Raw genomic sequence first — 19,496 nt, 5'->3', positions numbered from 1 at the left:
CAGGTTAACCGTGAGGGAATTGAGTCTCTGAAAGGCTAAAGAAGCTGGAAAGGAACAGAAGCAGGATAGGATGGAAATCAGGTCTGCAGCCAGCTAGACTGCAGAGCACCCGGAAGGGAGGCCAAGGGCTGCCTCTTTCTTTTAGCCGCATTTAAAAAATTAATTATTTCCTGTTGTCTCTTTGTCACTCACAGGAAAGGAAATGTAGCTAGAAGTAAAACCTCAACAGGGCCCTCTGAATGTTTACAATCAGGAGAATGACTGCCAGGCCACATTCTTTAGAAAAGAAATATTAAGCTGAGTGTGGTGGCCACACCTGTAATCCAGCAGTTTGTGAGGTTGAGGCAGGAGGAGGGCAAGTTCAAAGACAGCCTCAGCAACTTAGTGAGACCCTAAGCAACTTAGTGTCTAAATAAAAAATATAAAGAGCTGGGGATGTGGCTCAGTGGTAAAGTATCACTGGGTCTAATCACCAGTACCCAAAACAAACAAAAGAAGGAGGAGGAGGAGAAGGAAAAGGAGAAGATAGTAATATATATCAATAAAATATTAATATTAAAATATTAATAGATATTAATGAACAGTAAAGAGAGAGGTGGTAGAAGGAGAGAGGCATCCTAGTGCCATCCAGGTAAATAAGAGCTGAACAGGGAGCGAGGCGGGTCAAACAGAAAGTGTATCCTGGGACAGACTCACGTCGTGGGCAAGCGCTGGCCTCCTGTTCAGTTCTCAGTCTGGAGATGGCTGGCCCTGGTATTTAGTGACTGACAAAATTCCTCCTGGCCAACCCATGTCTACCTCTCAGTTCCCACCAGCAGAGAAGGGCGAGAAGAACGGAATGGAATAATGAGGACGTTCCTGGAGCGGAGGCCTGGGGCCCTGACATGCCCAGAAGTGAATTTAAGGACCTGTCTTCTGGGGACACGGAGGTAGATTTAGGAAAACAAGAATAGACGGTCAAGGGAGATGTGGGCCTTCTCCAGAGCGAGGGATGTTTTAGGGTTCTCGGGCTTTTTTTCTTAATTTTTTTTTTTTTTTTTTTAAGGGAAACTTTGTGAGGGGAGGGCCTGGGGAGGAAGGTATGTGGGGATGACATCCATCTGGTCACTCTCAAGATCCTTAGGCTGATGTGGTCTTCGTTCTGATCAGTAGATGAAAGTACCCTGGGTTATGGGCTTCTTAAAACACTGTGGCTCCATTGGCTTCATCTACTTATTACATAAACTAATTAACAGCATATAAGGGAATTTCCATAAGTGAGAGAATTCATAGTAATCTAAGATTTATAGATTTCCCAGAAATTTGGGAGTGACAGGTCAGGCCTGGGAGAGAGAACTGGCTTCTGGGGGTGACAACACTGGCCTGAGGAGTGAAGAGATGAGGAGCTTAAGCATGAGGAGTGTGTGTGTGTGTGTGTGTGTGTGTGTGTGTGTGTGTGTGTGTGTGTGTGGTCTCCTATCTATAATTTATATTTCCTCTACCCTGACTCAGAGCTGTAATCCAGGGGTTCTTCTGGAGTCGGAGGGGTTGCCTTTGCTTGAGGAAACAATTTGGTTCCATCAGGAAGTGATTGTTACTGCTTGTGTGTGTGGGGGAGGGGGCAGTCTTAGTTCCCATCATGGGCTGATCTGTCAACAAGATTTGCTTTTTCAGGAATCTTGAAAGTACCTTACTTATGCTTATCTTGGTACCTTCAGCCCTGAAAGGGGCATGAGAGACTTTAGGTGGATTTAGGGTTGATTACCCTGCATTACCTGCTTCTAGATAGACACACCTTAAGTGAGCAACATGTCTACATGCAGAGTTGAGCAAGAATCTGACCCAAAGTTCAAGGTAGGTAAGGAGACAGCATCAGGCCCAGGTGAAGACTCGACTCGGTGCTTTAGCAAAATCAACCTGTAAGTCCCTGTTCCAAGAGCATGCTTTGCATTTGGAAAGAGAGGCATCTGGGTAGAGAGCCACACAGAGCCAACGAGGGCACTGCCTCACCCCACATTTCAGGTTGAGATTCTGAATTGTTTTCTTGCAGAACCATCACTAAAATCCATGATTAAGTTCTATGTTGAATTTCGGATTAGGCAATAAGAAACAACTGACTTACAGAGAAGCTGTTTATAAATTTTGGTAATGTTCTGTGTGCAATGTATGCATTATGATGAGAACAAATAGTAAAATACATTTTATCTGCTCTTTATAGCCATATAGACCTTGGTAAATTACTTTAGCACCCCGGGAACTCACATTATTCATTTGTGAAATGAAGTTAACAATACCGATCTTATAGAATATTTTGAAGCCTAATTTAAATGATGTATTCATATCATATCATGTTTATAAATATGTTATAAAAAAGTACTTTGCATAATATTTGCACACATATAGTCAAGTAGCAATGTGTTGAGCATAAAGGGAAAATCATAAAATGCATTGACTGATTCAAGGGTCTTTCGCCAATGGGAAGAGATATGTGTCAACAAAAATGGCTGAACGTGCGTGGCATTGGTTGCTGAAGATATTGAAATAAAGGAATTTCATGGGAGAAACGTCGGGGGAGAACCCAGTGGTATATCCTGGGTACTGCTCAAAGTTCCAGGAAAGAAAACCAAAACAGAAAGAAACATTAGGAAGATTAGACAAGGGCCAATAAAAATCCCAAAGACAAACAAGCAAACAGCTAGATGAGGAGGACTGAGAAATAAAACAAGGACCAAGGGCTTCAAATGTAGCTGGAATTTCATCAGTAAGAAAATTATATGGGATATTTTATAAAAGAGAAAATGTTAGAAATTTTTCAAAGCTGAATTTTAGGAATATTTTAGACTATTGTTAGCCAATTAGTCAAAATAATTATTGCTATGAAAACAATAAGTTTGACGAATGTGGTGAACTTTGAAAGACAGTTCAGTATAGAGTATATAATATTAGCCTTCTTTGAAAGTTAATTCAGTACAAAACAATTTATGATAATGAAAGCAGAAAAAATCCATGTTTCATAATAGGGGAGTAGAAGTATTAGAGTATCTTTGGACTATCTTTGGACTCTTGTGCACTCATTAATGTTGTGCTTTTATCATAATTAGTGGCATGGAAAAAGTATCGATAACAGTACCACATGATACATGCATGATTCAAAATGCATGCTTACATGCACCTGTGCATATCTACTTGTTTGCACACATATGCATATTAAAGGCACGATTCATGCATGTTTTCAATGCATGCGTGTTTGATTGGGCATATATATGCATTTGTAAAGGTTTTTCAGGTTTTTTCTAAACCCATATTTTACTATAATAAAAAGAATATTTTTATGAAGACATAATGAAGCTCTCATGTGCAGAACACTACTCACACTCCTCAACAAGCTGTCAACGGAAATGGCTGCGTGGAATCAAATCTCCCAAATACCTCTGCATATCCATGACCGAAATTAAACAGCAATGGGTAAAACTGGTTTTCTGTGGATCATGTGACCCATAACTTCATGAAATCCATTGCACTAGAGGGCACTAACTGGTTTATAGAAAGGGTGGCTTTTAAAAAACAAATGTATGAGGGTTCTCTGAATGCACTTCTCATGTCTGCATTGGCTGTGCAGTCTCATTGCTGATGTCACAGGCACGAATAAAAGGCCTGGGTTCTTCAGCACACCTGTTCACACCTTCCTCTCGCATAAAACCATTGGAAAGCCCTTCACAAGATGAGGGTGGAGATGCATTTTCTATAGAGGATCTTCAACCCCCATCATATTCCCAAAGCAACAATTTGTAACTCAATCAGATGTATTTTCATTTCAACGACTTAGCTCTATTTGTATCTTCCAAATTGAAAGGGAAACTAAATTCCTCTGAGCCTGATTTTGTCACTGTAAGAATGAAATAACTTCTTGGCCCAGTCTTTTTTGGCAAGTTATGAACAAATTCCTCTTTCTGAGAAAAGAATCAAATTCCATTTGTATCTGAAAACTCTTTCTAAACGTTTCATTTTTACAGTTAGAAGGCTTAGAATAATGGAGGGTGTGCTAAAACAAATACACTCTCTTCTCATTCTGTTCTTTGGTCGTCCATTGTCCATTCTGACACCAGTTTCATGAGTTATTTAATGTCAATTCCTGAAGCAGGAGCAGGAGAGGATGTGTGCTATGGAACCATGCAATCCAAAACATAGCTTGGAAAATATAAGATCATCCCAAATGAGCCACCCTTCTTTTTATTTTCACAGTAGAGTAAGAGCATATGCTCAGCTGTAGCTGGGATGGCACCAGAGTACGAGTCGGTGGAGCCAGGGTAATACAGGCATAGGCAAATGTGGAGGTTAGCTGGCTAAACAATTACAGCATGCATGGGTAGTATATTGCCAATTGAGGATGTACTGAATTGAAAGACAAACTAGAATGCTTCATTCAATTTTACCAAAAACACACCATCTTTAATATCAATGATCATCCACATGAATCCACTCAAAGCCTAACACTTGCCTGTGAAAGACACCTGTGCCTCAGTCTGTCACAGGCAGGAGCTTCTGATAAGATATTCTAGCTCTTTGGTGAAAGCAACCTCCAGTATTTTTAGCAGTCACTTTGTCCTAACAGAAGCAATTAATGTCTTTGTCAGTTTAGGGGAAAACAAATGCTTTCCAATAAATCAAAGTAAAAGAGTATCAATAGTTATTTGTCAGTATTTATGTTCTCAGGTAGTGATGTGACCCTAGGTAATTCTTCACTTGCATAACCATTGGAAGAAAAATAGGAAAAAATTTTATTGGAAAATAAATTATGAATCCACAGGGCCTGAGTAGAGTTGCTGATTAAATTTAGGAAGCATTTACTGTTCATCTTTTATGTGCAGTTATGGCTTGGAATAAGACGATCGGTAACTCACTGTCCTTGGCATCAGACGCACTCATTTTTTTGCCTCTGGGGGATTTGGGGGAATTGGGAAAGAAACACAAAATTGATCACATTTTTAAAAGGATTAGTCATGAGTAACTTAATATTAGAGGGGTAAAATTTACAAGAAAATTTCTGTGACTAAGACCATATATAGTTAAGGCACTAGGTAAATTGTAATGGTGTTAATGGAATTTAAAGTGGTCCCCAAAATAGATGAGGTGTGGAATAGCAGAGGGGGTGCATCTCAGGAAGAGTGATCAGTGGTGGGGGGGCAGGAATCAACCCCAGAATTACATTTGGAAGGACTTTCAAAGAACTCAAGAATCAGGAGGCTCTGCATTAAAGGATGTCATCTAAAATTGAATATATTAATATATCATAGATGAAGAATTTGTACTGATTATAAAGAAAGTGGAAGGAAGATAATAGGTTCAAGTTAAAAAAAGTCTACTTAAAAGAAATGAAATAGTCAAGAGGAAAAACATATTTGGGGATGAGAAATGAGGGGATTTGTTCTTTGTACCTACCAAGGTTCATCCTCTTGTAGGATAGATAAGGGTATCAGGGAATTTGAAATGAAGGTCTAGATATGATTTCAGGATTCACTGCTGCTTACAACACGGGAGGAGGTGAGATTCTTAAGAACATCCCCGAGGAAGGGTAGGTTAAAAGAGAGAAGAAATACAAAAGATTGAACCCAAGGGACAATGCCTGGTAACGATATTAAATTATGATAATGTAAATCAATGTGTTATCCATTTTTGCCGGCCAGCTCTTGCCAATGAAATTGTTCTTTTATTGATATTCAACCCAGTGTGAGACAATTCAATGAGGTTTACAATTTTATTGAGGATTTTACAGCCTGTGGAATGCCCCTGAGGTGATGAAAGTATTGGAATACAATTCTGAGGTACTGATGGGGTGACTTTTATTTTCTTCCAACTTGAAGGCAATAAATAAATTCTAGCATTTATGTAGCATATTATGGAGATATAAAAACTTAGAAGTGCCAAGCAAATTTTCGCACATTGGGCAAATTCTTTTCCAAATGGCAATAATTTTTTATTGATCTAGTAAGCTATTTATTCCTCCTTATTTCCTAAGATAGTTCCAATTTGTTTCCTTTATTGTATTCTAAGCAAAGCCAATGGAGGTCAGGAGCCATATTCCTTTCATGAACCAAAGAATTAACGGTCGGAGTTCATCATTCTGACTTATCAATGAAATGTTACACACTAACATGTGAATAATGACGGTGGTAAACACTGGTAATACTAAAGACGACGTAAGCCAGAATGCACCTGAACATACCAGGTTGGATGAAAATAACCTGCGGTATCTGTAAGTTCTTTCCACGAACGGCCTTGTCAACCGGCTGTCTGTCTGTGGCTGGCTGCGTCCTGCGGCTCCTCTGCTCCTGCTCCTGTCTGACTGAGTCTTCGCACCCCTGAAGGGTGGACTGCCAGGGCCGCCTGTGCTGGCTGATCCCGAAGGTCCCGTGCCCTTCTGCGCATGCTTCACTCCTTTACCTCTCGGGCTGCTTCTTTCCAGGGCCCAAAAAGTGGGAAGAAGGAATGCTCGTCCCTGTGGTGTCAAGCTCTTGTCACCTAACCCCAAAACGCCGTGGCCTGGGTTTCCACTGTTGTCGTTCATGATGATTGGACATGATGGCCCCTGACATGACTTCATCAGTTTCATCCCGCATTGCCTGCTCTGTCCTCCCCTCCTCTCTCCCTCAATTCTTCCAGCCTCCCTTTTATTTTCATGAGGTCCCCTTTTTTTTTTTTTTTTTTTTTTTTTTTTTTTTTTTTTTTTTCTTTCTCTCTAGCTTCCACACAGAAGAGGACATAGGACCCCTGGCTTGCGGTGACGGGATTCTTCCTCTCAATGTGATGCTCTTACAGGCTTTTCTAAATTTACAAATTTGAGACCATGCTCCTGCCTCCCGAAACCCAAGCCGAGGAGCAGGGGAAAAGGTTCACTGGCTGTTACGTCCTGCAGCCAACCGCTCTGTCCTCCGTTGTGTCTGGTGGGGACACATGGTGTCTCGTGTACTCTTCTTCACTCGGAGGAAGTCTTCTTTTTTCTCCCCCAAATTGAAATGTTCTTTAATTGTTCATGGGAGAAAATAAACTCCTGCCAGGCCAGCTTATTAGACTTTTGGAATTCAGCGTAAACATTTCGGAGTGAAAAAAGCAAATGTCTAAAGGTAGGAAAAGAAAACATATATATTTATATATCATCGTCATTGTCACCACCACTATCAAGACCATTGTCTGTCGTTAGGGATTAGCGTAGTGAACTGGATTCATGTTCTCAGCTCTGGCCCCTTGTAGTCTCCCAGCTCAGCAGGACCTCTGGGAGCAGGTGAGTGTTCATCTGCACCCCGACTTTGGGCTGGGTCATGTGACTTGCTTCAGCTAATGAGACACTACCAAATGTGATGCAGGCAGAGGCATCGAACATCCTGGATAGTTTGTTTAGGATGCTGCACTTTTACATCACCATGCGAAGTCCTGGAAAGGAAGAAGCCCTGAGTGTACCTGATGCAACTCACAGCCTAGGTCCCCTTACGGTGGCTACCCCACCCTTGCTTGCCACAGAGGACCAAAAGTCCATGAGCAAGAGGGTGTTGAAAGTCACTGAAATTTTAGGGGTGTTTGTAATGCAGCAGCATCACGGACAAAACATACCATATAAAATTCTAAACAACTGGATAGTGTTTTATAACTCTTCAAAACAAGGCCGCATGTGTCAGATCAATAAGTAAATATAAAAATACAAAGGACAAGTAAAAACAATATATATCCTTGAATGAAAAGATTTGCTCTTTCATTGTAATGAGTTGGTTTGGAAATCTGGAGCTATGACTCTGATACTTCTAGAAAGAAAAGATAAAGGCCTTTCTATTGCATCTCCCCAAAAGCAATCAATTAAAGTAATTTATATGCAAATTTTGTTTGTCTGAAGATGAAAGATATTTTCCATTTCTGTGCACTGTATTGGAGAGCGGAGGAGAGTGTGTGGGATGGAAAGTCACTAAGTCACTGCCACACCCCATAGAACAGTAACTCCAGAACCTGTAGCCAGACTCACCGGTATTATGTCTTGACTCCTCTACTTACTGTCCCACATGGGCTAGAAGTGCTGCTTCAGGCCCCAGGAAGAAGAGAATCACAGAAATATGAGGAAAGAAGTGCTTTCCTCTCATCTATCCCTATCTTGGGCATTGTGGAAGGATAAGGTGGTCACTACTGGGTGATGTCACTGCCCTACAGGAGCACAGATTCAATGGCAGAGACATACATAGATGCCCCTGGCTCATCACCAAACACCACCAGGTGATGTGTTCTTGAGCACAGGTGCTTTGTGCTCTCTCAGATGTAACAGCTTGTAGGTAAAGGTAAGGTACTGATACTAAGTAGGTAGAACCTAGAGTTGCAAAATTCATGAATTGATATTATTGCGTGAAGCTTTGGAAAGATGTGTTACACTATATTTATCCTGGAATAAATTTAATTCATTTCAACAAATATTTATCAAGCATTTACTATGTGTGAAGTGTTATTTATGAATAAGAATGAAGGCAGCAGGTCTCAAGCAGTATAATTTATTAGTTTATGCTTGTTCTCAGTACATTTCAGATGACTTGAGACTGGAAACATACTTCTCTCTTATTTCTCGGATGTGGTGGCAGTGTGGGGGACAGAGCCCTGGATGGGTGGCAGGTGAGATGCTCGTGCTCTGGCCATGGCCAGTCACAGTCACCATTGGTTTCTTGTGCACCACCTCACGTTTCTCAACTGTACAATGAAAACATCATCCTAAGCTCTCTCTGCATCATTATCCTCTCTAGATTTAAAACTTCATAGTTAAACTATAACGTCTCAATTCTTTATGTCCTTACATTTCATTTAACACCAGAATTTGTAAATAAAGCAACTCAGAATGTCAAAGTGTGGAACTTGGAAAATAAGTGCACAAAGATTTATCAGTTTCATTAATCTAAATACCAATGGATGAGTAAAAATTCATCAAGCTGAATGATTGTAATTCTACCTGGGATTGAGAGAAATGCCTCAAATAAATCAGGAAGTGAAGCACTTGTTACATATGTGATGTCGTGTGCACTCAGAACCCCTGTATTGTGAAGGCTAAGATGGGTGCTGAATGAAGAGTTGAGTCTGACTTTTCAATACAAGGAACGGCCCTTTCAGCAAGTAACAAGCTTGATTTTCTTGATTTTGTTAAAGATTTTTGTTTCTCAAACAGCACAGCAAATACTAGAGTAGGAAAATCTTGAAAAAAGAAAAAGGAAAACACTCATTGGCACACTCAGAACGTGACTTAGGCAAAGTCAGACTGATGAGCAGGATACAGCAGCAGGGACCTAAGGACACCAGCGGGTCAACTGTTCTCGAGCTCTGCATCAGCCTCAGGCAAATGCCCCTTTCCCACCAAGTGCAAGGACACCGACCTGTGGGCTCCTTCGGCTGACGCTCCCTACCCGCAATCCAATATCGTTTAAATTTAACTTCATCTACTCTGTGCTTAACATACTGCACAGAATACAGTGGAATGCAATAATTACTTTTGTATGAAAGGGTATAGTTTCTCCCTCTGCAAAACTTACAGTCCATTTCAAATGCAAGCCATTTCTAATGTACATGTATACAACATTTTTTAAATTTCAATTTTTATTTACAAAAGATGTTAACTGTATAATAATTTTAATTATATTGTAAGTCTCTGAGACATAAATTTTATGCACGGAGAAAAAAATAAACACAAAATTCACAAAACAGTTTTATGGTTTCTGTCATATACGTAGAGGATCCTAATAAATTTTCAGAAGTGAAAATATCTCTTCGTATTTCCTGTAATTCATTCTTTTTATACTCATTTTTTTGTGTGTTTCATTTCTTTTTATTTTTTTTTTAACCTGGTTGTTAATTTTCTTTCAATTGCTTGCTCATTCTGTGGGATAGATAGAAAGAAGTCTTAATCTGTGTGTGTGTGTGTGTGTGTGTGTGTGTGTGTGTGTGTGTCCCAGTTCTCTTATCACTCATAATACACAACTGTCCTTAAGAGACACAATTTGCCGGGCACCGTAGTGCACACCTGTACTCACAGTGGCTTGGGAGGTTGAGGCAGGAGGATCACTAGTTCAAAGCCAGCCTCAGCAACTTAGTGAAGCCCTAAGCAACATAGCCTTAAGTGACTTAGTGAGATCCTGTCTCTAAATAAAATACCAATAGTGCTGGGGATGTGGCTTAGTGGTCAAGTGCCTCTGGGTTCAATCCCTGATACCAAAAAAAAAAAAAGAGAGCAAGTGATGGAGAGAGAGGCGCGTGTATTACAGCAAGCCAAAATAGCTTTTTTCTACAGAAAAAGTCAAACAAAACTGGAAAATCATACATATTCCTTACCAGTTAAAAGACAAATACCTCTCCCTGAGGCATTTTGACTCCATTGTTTCAGGTTAGGACTAAATTCCAATGACACATGTCATACTATAGGAAAGACACTCGTGATAATATCTATAAAGCTATTATCGGCATTGTTTTATGATGAAATGACAAAGACTATCATTAAAGTAAGCATTTAAAATCCTGTTAAACGGAGGACTAAGTGTACCATGATATATATACAGGAAGACCCCTACAAATACTGTGTGTTTTTTATTTATCAAACACAGACTGAAGAACCTATGCTAAAAATATCTAGGTTTCAAAAAGCATGTCGTTTCTTATGAATGCTTTGGATAAAGTACTGAGATAATCAATAAGCATTTATAGTGAGTTACCACTTCAGGATAAAACTATTTCAAAGAAGATTATAAGAAAGAAGACATATAATCTCTAAAACCGTTTCCCAACTTACAGGTTATAAATACAGACAAGGGAGCTTTTGCAGTGAGCGGGTGGTGTGCTCATGATTTCTAACCCCACACATCCCTTAAGGGGTTGGAAAGCAGAGGGGTTTTGTTATTTGCCATTTGGAAAATAAAAATGTGCCCCTTGTGGCTTGGTGGTCTAGGAGTCTGGTTTCTGACTTTTGCCTGGAAAACTGACAGGTGAAAGGTGGACTGGTTTCCCGCTCTGGCTGTTATGGGGAGGCAGAGTCCACAGGGCAAGAATATCTGAGGGCTTCCGATGGAGGAGACGGTCCAGCAGCAAGGGGTGGCCTTGGGTCCTGTTGGTGATGACCTTCATGAAGGGCAACACCTAGGCAAAAGAGAAGCTGGGAATGATTGAAGTTAAGAAAGGAGCAGGGACCGATCCAGGGAGACTCACCCAGGAGCTGACCTTAGGAAGAAGAGAGACAGCCATTACTGGATCTCCACATTAGCAGGCCATTCAGAACTCACCAGCTCTCTTACTCACTCCTTCACCTACGCTCCAAATTTGCAAGAGGTCCGAAAATGAAATTGACCTAGGATTGCATCTCCAAGTACAATCAGTTGAATTAAATTGTGAATCCAAGGGCTGACACACTTATTAACAGCAAAAATAAAGTAGAAATGGAAAACAGAACTGGTAGTTCTGGCTGCAACAATCACCTGAAGCCCTTTCTCTCCTGTATTTTTTCTTTCTTTCTTTCTTTCTTTCTTTCTTTCTTTCTTTCTTTCTTTCTTTCTTTCTTTCTTTCCTTCCTTCCTTCCTTCCTTCCTTCCTTCCTTCCTTCCTTCCTTCCTTCCTTCCTTCCTTCCTTCTTTCTTTCTTTCTTTCTTTCTTTCTTTCTTTCTTTCTTTCTTTCTTTCTTTCTTTCTCATAATCCATCACTATTTTAGAACAGGTATCCTCCCTCAATGTCAGTCAGCGATACATTCCTGTGAATCAGACGCACTCTGGCAGAGATGCTAACTGGGTACCTATTTCCCACTCTGTAAAAAGGGCAAGATAATGATGCATTATACATCAATCCCAAAGCCTAATGTTTGATTTATCATGAAATTGATGAAGCCTAACCTTCTGAGCCTTCTGCTCTCATAAAGGCCTGCAAGATCCTGGGAGGAGCTCAGTGCAGCATTCATAAATGTAAGATAATTTGGGGGAAGGGGGTTATAGAGAATGCCCCCTTTCTCCAGTATTATATGACTCAGTCCCCTAAAAGTCTATATCTTCTCAAAGAAGCACCCAACTTATTTTCCGAATGTAAATAAAAAACAAACATTCTTACATAGAAGTATGCTTGTATGCAACATGATAGAAATATTGCCTCCTAATTATCAAGCAACTGATATGATTAACACAAACAGATGCTTTTACATACACTAATAGCTTTTGCACTACCGTGGTTTTTCATCTGTGTGTTTTTTTATTCATATTTTCTCAATTTGGGGCCTTCTCTGTATAATGCAAGGTTAAACTAAGAGTTGATTTTGGAAGCACTCTGGTAACACATGGCTCACAATGAGTATGACCTACGATGGCTTCTAGAGTCAGAAATATTCCTGGTACCTGTGTCCTTTGTTGACACACACTGTTCTTTTCAAAATATCTGCATATAATTGTAACATTTTACTAATTGCATTTAAAATGTTCCTTGAGTATTTGCTTTACCTTGTTTTTCCAAAAGTGATTATATTTTGTTTCTGAATGTTAGTAAATATAAAATCCCCTATGTCAACATCATCTGTAAGTGTGTTGAGAGTGAATACGTTCTATGTAGTTTAAGAATTTTAAGAACCAAGAGACATCCTGGTGGAAACTGTAATTGAGAGAGATCGTGTGTTCACCTTACTTCTCAAAACTAACAAAGTTCTAGCCTTGCAATTAAAACTATGGGGTCACTGAATAATGACAGTGATAAAAATAAAAACAGTAACTGGTGTTTATGATTCCTGATTGTTTAAAATGTTTAAATCTTCTCAAGCACTAAGCTATCATATATATATTTTGGTACAGAGGTTTCAATTCGGGGGCACTTAACCACTGAGCCACATCCCCAGCCCTATTTTTCATTATTCTATTGAAAATAATAGGATAATGGAATTCACCCTATTCTGATGTTAGTGTAACTTTCACAGACCTTCTGGAGAATAGCATGACAATATTTAGTGAAATTAATTATGCAAGTAGCCTATGATACAAAGAAAACACATTCTTGGCTATACATATGACAAGATGGATTTGCAAAAATAAATTAACCAGGGACACATACAACCATGTGAATCCATAAAAACACTAGTGTTGGAAGCAAGGAAGAAAGGAAACCATTACAATCCAATGTCACATTTACAATAACGTGTTGAACAGCAAAAAAAGGGGTAAGAATGAAAAGAATGGGAGTAGTAACACCACGGGCCGTTCTTCAAGGATGTTCACCAATTTAAAGAACAAAATTGACCTCCTTAGATGGTTACCAAAGAAGGAATAGGTAATAGAGACTAGGATAAAACTAAAGTAAATAAGGATGAAATTTTACAAAGCAAATATGAGAATGTTTTACAAATTAAGACATATTATTAATTCAAATAATCGCCTGAAATCCAGGGAATCCTGATTCAGTGTTGTGATTCAGACTGTGGAAACCAGAGATCAAATGCCACTCACGGGTCAGGATACAGTGGAAAATAAGATTCAGCATCACATTCCCAGAGCCATCAATCACCAGACAGTCCCCTCCAGTCACCAGACATCCCTGATCTCATTTTATCAGATTATTTATTCAAGTAAAAACATTTAATTAAATTTTCACTTGAATAGCCAGAACTGATAGAAAACAAAGGTGTACATACTGATTATGCACATCTTTTTTAATCATGCAGTTAAAATAGAAGGAGCTTTGGACTGTGCAGAGGGGAGTGAGGGGTGGGGAGGGGCTGTGGGGTGGAAGGATGGTGGAATGAGACGACATTATTACCCTGTATACATGTATGATTACACTACTTGTGTGACTGCACCATGTTCAGTCAAAGGAAAGAGAAGTTGTGCTCCATTTATTTACAATGTGTCAACATGCATTCTACTATCATGTGTAACTAATTAGAACAAAATTTTAAGAAAGAGAATTTCTCAAAATGTGACTTCCCATAAAGTTGAGTTATTTGGAAGCTCTTCCACAGTATTAATATCTGATGTAAGACGCTCTTCACTTTCTCTCTCTCTCTCTCAAACTCTTTTTATATATGCATATTTATATTTTTTCATATATATATATATATATATTCTTAGTGAAAATCATTTGACCCTCTTCCATCAATAATAATTACTGACTAATTATGCAAATGTTTATATATGGCTGTAAGCCAAGGCTGCCAAGTGCTGTGCTGGGGAGTTTAAATCAGATGGTTAATTCTCACTTGACTCGGTTTGATACTGTTGTCGCACCACCTACCAGCACAGACATCCCTGGAAGGTGATATATGGTGTATTTAAAAACTTATATTCTGGAAGCTGACAGTACCGTTATATGAACCAGGAACTGAAGTCACTCAGATTGGCAATTCAATCCGTTTTTTTCTTGTATTTGTTTTCTTTACTCCTTGTATTGGTGGGAAATCTCTCTCCTTTCTATCCCTGTATTACCCGGGGCAAGGCCACTATCGCTTCTACTCTGCATTGTCTCTTTTCCTAGCCGACTTTCCCACTGGATTCAGCAGTTCTCCAACATGGACACCTTCTCTCCCATCTATCAGCAGCAGCAGAAACAACACGCTTGTCACACAGTCCCCTCTTATCTACTGTATTTTTTGAAAGGGGTAGGGAGGAGGGTATTATTGGTATCTTCAAAATCTATTTCCATTCAAGTTCTTCTCTAAAAATATATTCAAAGAAGTAGAAAGTGCATCAGTGAGGAAGATCAAAAAGGCCTTAATTTTATTTTCTTTCACCTAAGAGTATTTGGAGGAGCATAACAGGATATATTTATAGAAGTCTATTAGTAAAAGACACATTTCAGTAGCAGCACTTTGGTTCAAATTGTTTTCTTCAGATGCAGATATCAGGAGCTGCAGTCTCACTGTAGCTGTGTCTTATTGCTTGGTCAGTTTACATGCTCTCGCTGTTGGAATGGGAAGACTCTTCGGGCTTGAAAACCCTATTTGCAAAAGCCCAAGTGGATTGGTTGGGTGGAAGAGGTAACCCTGCAGCTGCTTAGTCAGTGGTAACGCGGCCGTCATCACACTCAGAATGCAAGGTGTAATAAAAAACTGCAAAAGTTGAGCAGGATATTCAGCCAAGGCTTCCTGAAACAGAAATTCTGACATATTAACGCCCAGACCCAGTTTGCTGTTGGGTGCATGATGCGGTGAAAAGTGCCAGTTTGTTTACTATTAAGAGAGGCTTTGTGGATGCAGCCAGACAATAACTGGTTTAGGTCTCCTTCAGGACGAGCAATTACCTGTATCCTTGAAACATGGAAGGAAGGCATGCGGAGGGTCAGCAAGGTGGACAGCTGGTCAATCCTCTGGGCTGGAACTACACAAAGGCTCTGCACCGCAGTTTAAATGCGGAGTGTCATTAAATTGGCATTTAATTGGACACTATAAACAATGTCACTAGTACAACCATGTTGCTAACGATTAACCCTAAAGTAATCAGATGTTGTTATCTGTCTTCTGGTGGCTTCTAGAAATGTCACTTACCCAAAGGCTGTCTGGGGGAAAATAAAGAAGATACCAATGTTATAGAAGGAAAAAAAAATCTACCTGCATAAAATGACAGCCTTGTATCTCACTCGTCTCCTTTCCAACCGCATCATTATAAAACAGTCTGTGAATCACTGTGTACAGAGCCTACATCATTCCATTTTAAAAGACTTGTAAAGTAAGTGTTTAATTATTAAAAATAAAAATAAAATTCAAAGACATTTGAGCTTTTGCAATTATTTGCTTTGAATTTGACTTGTCATTCATAAAAATACACTGATGCTTTGATACCTATTAAATTTTAAGGTAGCCTGCAATGCCTATTGTCTAATCATACACTATCCTTTATATAACAGCTGAGACCACATATGTCTCTCCCCAAACATATATATATAATATATATATACACACACATACATATGCTACATACATATTGTATATATAGAGAGAGAGGTTATCATAAACCATTTTGCTTTATATTCATTTGCATATATGTTATTGACAGACAGTCATATGTGTCATTTTTGATAACCCAGATTGACCAGGAGACAAAATATTCTTTAGAAAAAAAGGTCTCAGTCCCTGTGGATGTGGTTGTGGGAACAAGAGGGTTTCACAATGAGACCAAAGGTGAAGTCCACATCTGAGAGGAGCTAAGAGCCAGAGAAAGGACTATTTAAAGATAGGGCGGACATTTCTGGAGAGCTGGATCAGAAAAATTTCTAAATGAGTGTGACACAGTGATCAGTTTAATATATCAGACACTCTCTTGGTTATTTCAGGATAAACCAAAGTTCGATGCCTAGAAAACCATCTAAAATTGATGTTGTTATTTCCCTCTTGACAAGGAAACTAAGAAATTGCTATGTAGTAGTGTCACATTGCTTCAGTTACTGGACACTTATCCATCATCTGCACTGGGCCAGGCAGTGGCTACACTCTGAAGCCACAATCATGCCCAAGTCATGTCCAAGAAATGGACAATGTCCCCAAGCATGGACATTGTGCTCTGAGGAAAGATGCAGGTGATCGTTGGATCCTTTGAACATTTTAAATAGGCAAAACCAAGTACAGGGTGGTTGGGACAAAGGGAAGAATATGAAAATTAGTTTAAAGGGAACAACAAGCCTTTCCATAAAAGGTGATATCCAGACTGAAACTTGCAGGAAGAATTTGGAATCAGCCAGGTGGCAAAGAACAGGGTAGAGACGAGGAGCAGAAGAGATTTCCATAGTTCTAGAAGCAAAAATACTTGTGCTAATGAAGCAAGGGAAGACTGGAGAGGTAAAGAGAGGCTGAGAAAGGCCTGGAGTTCTTTACTAAGCAAGAGAGGGAAGAATGGTAAGATTTTAAATAGAGATGCTACAATTGTACATTAGAGAAATGACTTCAGCTATAGTGTGCAGAAAATGGAGAAGGATCTAGGAATGCAGTGGGAGACATTAGGAAGGTATGGCAATATTCCAGGGCAGGCAAGAAGGCAGCCTGGGGAGACACAGAAGGATGGCAGATACACTGGAGAGGCAGGAGTAGTGGACAGGGCTCTGCTCCACACAGTATCCGAGTCTTTGTTAGAGAAGCCGGCAAGCTAGATCCGGGAACTTCCTGAACTTCTTAGTTATTTTTACATACTTTATGTCCAGCCACGTTCTCTCACATATTCAGGCAGGTTTTAAGCTATCAAGATAATGTAAAGGAAAATGTTACTGAAATGAAATGTAGGAATACAGAGGAAGGGATTTTGGCAGAGGATTCACAAGCGGTGGAATGAGAAGCCTTCTATTGAGTTGGTCTTGACCATTTGCCCTGTGTTTAAAATCTTTTTGTAGAAATCACTGTCCAGTATCCCCACCTATTTCGTGTCAAATATAATCATAGTTCCGTAAGATATGCATTGCAGCCTGTAACTAAATCCAGGGCATATTTCTGACAAGTCACTTCAAGTGCAGGACCTCAAACATCTTCTGGATGTAAAGCGTTTCATCACAGTGGGATAATCGCAGATCTCCTGCTTACCAGCTCATTCAAAGGACCTACTGACTGACTGTTCCAAGCACATATTTTGCAGACCTGAAGGTAAAATCCTGGCTTCCCAACATGATGTCCAAAGCATAGATTGCTCTTCCTCTCACAAACCATCCCTCCTTCAAAATCCAAACTAGTTACAACATTGCCTGTAAACCTCCCTGTTTAAAAAAATATATATATTAAAGTGGATTTAGGTCTTTATAGGCTCGGATTCCCCAAGATTCACACATTCATTCTAAATAAAGGTGAGCGAAATCCTACCTGTGACCATGGGAAGAGTTCTTAATTTACAATCGTCATCTAAAACCATCTCTTCATAAAAATAAGTAAATGTTATCATGTGTATTTGAAGTATACAACACAATGCCATAAGAAACATACAGATAGTAAAACTGTTACTACAGTGGAGTAAATGACCACATCTGTCCTCTCATGTAGCTACCTGCAATTTTTTTATTTTAAGGCAAGAGCAACTGAAATCTGCTCATTTTGCAGGAATCACATTCCCAGCAAAATTGTATTACCTGGTCTTCAGGTCGTACCTTCAGTCTCTGGACTTGCCCATCCTGCACGTCTGCCACTTTGCATCTTCTGACCTATGACGCTCCCCTGGTTAAGCATCCTGTATCTTTGTTGGCAGGAAGTTCTCCCTTTGCATCCTTAACATTCTTAATCCCTTCTTCTTCTCTAATGTGCTTTGCATTTTCCTAGGAGCTGATAGGCAAAATCAGACCAGTGAGGAGTCTCTGGCCAAACCTTTGCCTCTCCCTGGACCACTCCTACCATACCACCTCAGTCCTGCTGAATTCTCTGCCATCTCAGACTCCTAGAGGGTATTGAGACTATTGGAATTATGCCATTTGAAAACTTAGTGATTTATGAATGATTACCTTTATAAATTTTTGTATTTCTCTTTGAGTAGACAGATTAAACAACCATCCTGAAAAAGAGGCATTTCCAAAAATGATTTGATGACTACCAACATAAAAGTTAGTTTTCAACAACCAATTCCCTGACAAAGGTATTTGCTAAAGCCCAAGATGGAATCTAACTAGAAGGCTCAGCAAACACAGCAAAACTTAAAAGTTAAACCTGTGTTTGGCAGAAAGAAATCACTTATGAATTATGAACTAAAACTTAATTGCATGTTTACATAAATAATGGGAGTCTGAAAGCAAACAGAACTGTATTCCTGTATGTCAGAAATTCAATCCACCTGCTTATTTTGGCTGCATCCTTTGTTCTGTGCTTGATCTGATACTGGACTACAATTAGAATTTAGAATTATTATTTAGAAAATAAGGAATAGTTAAAAAGTTTAAAGTGTTTCAAAATATTGTGAGAAACTACACAATATTTAATATTTATTAGTTAACTACAATTAACTTATGATATGAATTTTGTGACTTAATAAATTAGGAGATCTTTATAAAAATGCATCTGGCAAGAGAAAGCAGAGAATCTTAACATGCAATCTACAAGTGCATAAAATGCCTCTTATTTAAAGATAATTAACACTGCTATAAATTTTATCTCTGTCCTTTGGTCTTATCGCTCCAGACACTCTTGACAGAGTTTGCCCTGGTAATAGCTGACTGTTCTTTCTGATATCATCACTCCTTTCTCCTATGGACAGGCCAATATCTTTGGTGATTAGCAGGGGACAGCCCTGTCTATCTCGATTAGTCACGGATACTTAGCCGCTCACTACATGCATCACCACTAATTGCAGCAAAAGGGTTCATCTGGCCTCTTTCCTTTTTATGTTTTCTTTCTGCCCAAATAAAACAGCAAGTCAGTCCATCCCTGAGGTGCACTGGGATTGGTGAAATTGTCTATGCTTCCTTATAACCCTGATTTGAAAAAAAAAAAAAAATATATATATATATTATTTGGAATTATCTTAGATATTTTTCATAAAAATCAGTTCTCACAAATTTAGCAGCTTCTGCAGTCCTAAATTTTAACTGCTACAGAAATAAA

The sequence above is a fragment of the Sciurus vulgaris genome (genome assembly GCF_902686455.1).
Source record: "Sciurus vulgaris genome assembly, chromosome: 9".
Taxonomy (NCBI): Eukaryota; Metazoa; Chordata; class Mammalia; order Rodentia; family Sciuridae; genus Sciurus; species Sciurus vulgaris.
This window is presented reverse-complemented; position numbering follows the sequence as displayed.